The following is a 6834-nucleotide window of genomic DNA, read 5'->3' on the forward strand; positions in this document are numbered from 1 at the left end:
AAAATGTTTAACTTACAGTATTTCTCAACAATAGCTCTACTGGCATTCTGGCGGTAGAGTTTTTGCTGTGCCAGACTCCCTTGTTAATCGCCAAATATTTAGCACCCCTGTATCCCTCCTCCTAAATGTCAGTAAGACCCCAACTCATTCAGTGGGACAAATAAAAATGCCCTGACCCCTCCCCCTACTTCATATTTCTAAGCATCCCCCAGAGGCCAGTATTGTCCTTGGTTGCAAACAAAGTAATGACATTGCAGTTCAACTATTACTAAAAGAAAATAGCACTTATCTCTTTGAAAAATAAAATTAAAAGAAGATCTAATGACCTGGGCCCATGTTATACTGACCACAAATGCACTATTCCATTAAAAACAAAGGAGGTAAACATAAGGGTGGAGTACAAGTTAGGATTGTTTATAATGCTTGGCACCATCTCCATTTGCCAAGAATCCAGTCAGCCCACATTGATTTCAAGGATTATACAAGTTTATTATTATGCTTCTAAAGGTTCTTGGGGCTTCAGAAAACACCAATCAAATGATCAGTTGTTGAAATAGCTGCCTCATTACAAGTGTTCTGTAATTTCTATGAGGATGAAATCAAAGTTAAAAAAAAGTCATACTTGGTAAGGGAAAGCATATTCCCCTTCAGTACTGTTTAATTCTTATCTATAGGGACAGCTAACAATAGGTTAAACCAATAATTCTTCTTCAGAGATCAGAAATTGTTGCTTACAAAAGTTAATACTGATTTCCACACAGTGGCCGGAGAGACAGATAAAAACAGAGAGAGTAAAGAACTAGTTGTCACCAGCTGTCAACATAGGAAGATGTTACAGAATCATTGACTATATTCTCCAGGCTGTACTACCGTCCCTGTAACAGGTAGTAACTGGACTGGAGGGGGGGATGATTTAATAATACGGGTAACTGTTGAACTACTGTGTTACACATTTGAAACCAATATAAGACTGTATATCAACAATGTCAATTTAAAAAAAAGAACAATAAAAACTATCTGTCACACTAACTGTATCCAGACTCTGATTCCTATTATCAGAGTTCTAGGTATTTGCTTCTTATGCTTCTTGACATTATTAGACTTTGTGCTGGTCCCATGTTCTGACCCTGCCTTTCAGACTACTGAATAATTCCTCATTTTGAATAAAATAAATGAAGTGGCCTTACAGGAGAGGTACCTAGAATTACCTATGGCAATTGCTATAACATATTGGAAAGTAATTTGGAAGTATTGGAGTCTATCAACAACCCCCAACTATTCACACCTTTCAGTCAGTACTTTATCATTCATAGTAAATGGTAATAAAATGTTCCAAAATTTGTGAAAAGACATGCATTTAGGCACTCATCTTAATTTTATATAATAGCAAAATAAAAATTACAATATAGAGCAATTGTTAGCTAAATTCTGAGCTATTATTTGCATGAAAAATTTGTAAGTATTGATATTTATAAGAACGTAGCATAGTGAAAGCTAGTTTCAAAGAAAGGAATTTAAAAATGTATACAGACCGACTACATTTAAAAAAAATGCATGCATACCAAAATGCAAATACATATGAAAATGAAAATATATAATTTTTGCCAAGAGTTTTGTGTATGAAAGTTGATAATCTGGGACATAATATATTTCTTTACACCATAAATATATTTTAAAATATCGTATCTTTACAATTTAAACACATTCAAAATGTACATGATATCCCTTTGACAGTCATATCTTTGCTGAGACTCTTTAGAGACTTCCATGAACATCCCACAGCTAGGAAGTGATGAGTAACGACATGATCAACTACCTGGAAATTGCAACGCTGAAGGCTGTAAGCAAACCATCCGAATCCCAGGTTGTCAGATAGACAACTGCAAAATAATTTTTTTATAAAAAAAAAAAGTTAAAACATTAAATTAGATAACCCTTATAGTCTTTTCAGCTAGGTTAATTCATGCAGGGTAATGCATTCAATAGATTTAGTACCTGCACAATAAATACTAGATATTTACTTATTGTTCTTGACTTTATTTTCTTTCTTTTATCTCTGGCAGAGCCTGCACAAGGTTAAATGAAAGCAGCCCGCTAACTAACAAAAGAGGGAGTTAAAACTCAAAACTGCTTCTCCCAACATTTTCACTCTTACCTCATTTATTTCCAAATTAGTTAGGGTGGGACTGTGAGCCTTGATAGATGAAATAGCCATGGCTATGTTAGCTAAACAATATATGGCCAGGAAAAAAGAGCATCATTATGTTTCCAGAACAGAAAACTATCTGGAAATTGAGGTGAAGAGGAAAATAACCTGCATTGTTTATTTTTATATTGCTCTAGTGTCTAACCGAGATAAGAACCTAGTATTTGCCAAATAGTATTTAAAGTTAGATGTGTAACTACAGGGCTAACACAATTCCTAGAAGGCAATTACTTACTATTGTTAAGTAATTAAAGAAAAGTAAAACTTTTATTCTGGAGCAAAATATGCTTACATATTCTACTGAAAATGCACACACTACTTTTCCTTACCTAAATTAATTCTTATAAGTATCATGGAAAGTATATGTTATGACTGTCTATCACTCAGCACAGATACACTGGCACTCATACAGGTTCACATTCAGGATAAAGATTTTCCATTCCAAATCCTAATTAATTTTTTTTCCACTTTAAGAAGCATCTGTCATAACCCAGACAAGAGAGTAGAGAAAGTTTTATACCTTCTAGAAATGAAACTAAGATTTTAGAATGCTTCTCAGCATTATCTTTTATGTATGTGAAATTTTTGTGAATCACTCGCCTCTAGTAAGTGCAGGTGTTTGACATAGTGATTGTTAGTGATTTTCTGCTTTTCAAGTACAGATCACTGACCCAAAACCTAATTTACCTAAATTACCTTAAGCTGAAAGAACCCAAAGACAGACAGGAAGATGATACACCCCTTTTCAGCACTTATCCACACCACCCTCTCCTGAGGTCAATCTTCTAATAAAATGCACAAATGGCAAATACTGAGAGGAAACATAATTTCACTGGGGAAAAGGGGTGGTAACGCTAACTGGGATTTATAATTTAAAGTAGGGCTGACCAGGGAGAAAAATGCCTTGGGTTGGAGATTTAACGGTAGGTCAACCTAAGCCATGAGCCTTTCTGGGCTAATTCCCAAACCTGTGTCCACAACATAATCACAAAGAAGGCTTTTTAAAACAGAGATTCCAAACTTCACCCTGGAGAATTTGATTGAGGAAGTCTGGACTGTGGCTCCAACATTTCTGTTCTTAAATAGCTACCCAAATGGCTCTGAAGCAATGGCATTCGAGTGTGGTCCATTGATTGCAGCAGAGCTGGCGTGTAACTAAAGACTTTACCAAGCTGGTGTGAAGAGCCAGCATTCTCAGGATGACCAGGAGAGGTTACTGGCTTTGAAAAGAACATAAGAGGCTCTAGGGTCCTAAGCCAAAGGCAATCTGAAAAGAAGCCTATTAAAAGGCAGCTCCATAGACGGCAGGTGCCCAAGGACAGAGGTTGATTGTCCCCTTTCTAGACTGTTTTTCATTTGAGGTGCAAACAACAGAAGAAATCTGTCGCAGAGACTACTGCTGTTATCTCAGTCACTGCAGATATTTTTGATGTGTCTTAACACTCTTTTCTTCAAATATGCCATTAAGAGGACTTACAGAGTAAAAATAATAAGCAGTCCCAAAGTGCTGTGTTTTCTTGGCTCAAATTATGTGATTTCTTCTACAAAGTAGCTGAAAGAATTCTCATTCAAGAAGCCAGATAGATTTAGTTCAAAGTTGGGTTCCAGCCTTTGTTACTTGTATGATTTTAGTCAACTTATTCAACCATTCTTTGCCTGAATTTCCTCAACTGGAAAATTGAAGTAATAATATCTGACTCTTTGGAATGTTTTAAAGGTAAGAGATACAGCATGAAAAATACCTACCATGCCACCTAGCATAGAGAAAGCTTTTATTATTACGGCAACTAGTATTATTATAATATTTTCTTGATTTTATTACTTTTCAATATGTTAATGATGATAAAAGAAGCATGTATCATTCCATTTATGTCCAAACAATTTAAATGCTCCCCAGAGTGGTTATGCTACAGTTTTTGTTGTCAGTTTTGGGGGATTATTTATGGTGTCTGTCTGTTCATTCCACTGCCATTTCATTTGGGTATTTATACAATTAGCACTAAAGCATTACAATCTCCTTAAAATATTTTACTACGGTCAGTACTGGCATTAAAAAAAATGTGTAGGGAAAAAAGGACAGAAATACAGCTACAATATGAAATATTATACACATTTTACAAGCAATGCGTGTGATTTTTATTGATAGATGCTCACGAATTTATACTTAATTTGGGGCAATCACCAAAAATATTATAAAACCTAATAAGGCAAATAAAGTGGCACTACATTTGGTCATTGAGACACATTATGAAAGGATTGCCTGTTCATCGAAGAGGGAATGTAATTAAAGGTAGGAGAAATTGTCCACTATCTCAGAACAGAGCACAAATTTTCAAAGTTAAGAAATGTTGATCTGGGTAACTTATTTGTCATGAAGACTCTCTCAGGCACCAAATGATAATTCGTCAAAATTTCGGACTGATTTTTCAGGGAAAATTAATTCCCAGCAATATTTAATTTGTGTGAAGGAATCAAGTTGTAGCAAAAGACAGGTACAGATTTCTGGTCTGTGTTTTTTCTCAAGATAAGCATACCAGGTCCATAAATATTTGCTATGAAAACCAACATTTTATATATATAAGAACTAGTCATACTGCCAATTGTGGCCTATAACAATTTTGGAATTCTAATGGGAAGATTAGGCTGGAACTGTTAAAGCTGAAAAAGAAAGTGATATAATTGTTGGCTAACAATTTAATAAAATAAGATTTCTTTTATTCCTCAAAAACTTATTGAGCAATATGTGTTAATGAGTATAGTACATTTTATTTTATAACAGGTAGTATCAATCATGACACAATCAAGACCCTGATGTCCAAAAGAAGCAAAGGGTTGTTGAGCATCTTCCTCTAATTTTACTTCCCTTTAGTTGAGCTAGAGAGGAGGTGATTTGTGACTGAACTTTGGCCTGTAAGGAATTACATGAAGGTTAAGATACAACTGGAAAGAGAACAGATCTGGCCTTTATCTTGGTATTATAAGTTTAGAAAGACGGTTTTAGCAATCAATACATTGGAAATACAAGTGATAATAATACCATGGGAAAAACATTATATGGCTATTCTATTATAAACAAAATGCCAGTTACAATAATTGAGAACGAATTCCCAAGTTACTGTAAAAAGATAAAATTATCTATTTTGAATCTAACATTTTTCAAACTTTCGTATGTGCGCAAATAGCCACTTCCCATATAAAATGGAGTAAGTGGTATGAGTTAAATACTTCAAGCCTTGATGTAGTGATGTGTCATTCCAAGTAGACTAGTACAGTATTTTGTGTAAGCCCCTGTCACCATGGAGGCTCAGCTGAAACGTGCTCTGTCTCTGTCTCCATCTCACTGCACTTAACACCACCATTACCTGGGATCATGGGTATCCCTGCTTTACGCTCTACCCCACTATCTTAAAATCATAATTAGAACTCATACATAGTAGTCATCATTCCTTATAGATACAAATTAAACGAGGCTTGAAGAGTGCATGCTTTCTCTGTGATAAATGAGTAATGAGTTTTTATGCATTATGCCAGGGGAATTTTTCTAGATGAATAGAACAAGAACACACAAGTCAGGGAAAGAAGAAACACACACAGACACACAGAGGATTGGTGATCGCTTTCCCGTGCAATCAGTGCTCAGTTGTCAAATATATGAAATCACCCTGGCAGATGCTTTCTCCTCATTTTGGCTGCATTTTGAGTGATTCACCTGTTAACTATGTTCTCTAAAACTTACCCAGGACCTTAGTTATCCAAATCGGAATCCTCAGAATCTCCTAAGAGTCCTCACTCTATCAAAGCCTCATATTCAATGTCTCGAAGCCCCATTTGTTTTTGCCACCCGTGTGTTTCTCAAAAATCCCATCTTTCTTTAAACATGGTCTTATTGCAGTTGGGGTCTGAGATAAATGTCTTACATTACAAAGAATAAACAGAGTCCTCGGCAGATGAAGTTTTACAGTTACTGGTGGAATTACGACTGAGATTCAGGCTTAGCATTCCCAGTAGGTGCGTTTTTCTTTCTTTCCACGTGTTGCCTCTGGGAAAGTGAATTCCTCACTGTCCCCATATTAATGTAACACTTGGTGTTCCACTTCACATATTCTAAGAATATTTACCTCAGTGTCATTTCTCTTTTTTTTTGGAAAAATACAATGGAACTGATAGAATCCTATCATGCAGTCCTGGGAGAAGTGGAGCCTGGGAGCAAATTCTTCTGTAACTCACACCACATTTTCATGGAATCACCAAATGGATAGATACAGTATTATCTAGTTTACATTTTTACACTTAGTCACTAGAAAAATACCTAGAATTGACACGTATTTAATGAATGTTGGTTGAATTCAAATTGTATCAGTCATGTGACAATAAGTTGCACACTTAGAAGGCACATTACCCTCACCTTTCTCTGCAAACAATTTACCTTTTCCATCTGTCTACACAGGAAAATCAGCAGCAGTTTCCAGAGGATCACAAGAGGGATTGTTTCTGAGTTGGGAAGCCTTTAGAGCAGCACAATTCCATAGTTAGCCTTGATATTAATATGTATCCTCATTGCCTCACTGCAGTGAATATATTTTATAGAACAGAAACAGACATCTCTCAACTAAGCAGAGCTTCCTTAG

Source organism: Manis javanica, chromosome 10, assembly GCF_040802235.1.
Source record: "Manis javanica isolate MJ-LG chromosome 10, MJ_LKY, whole genome shotgun sequence".
Taxonomy (NCBI): domain Eukaryota; kingdom Metazoa; phylum Chordata; class Mammalia; order Pholidota; family Manidae; genus Manis; species Manis javanica.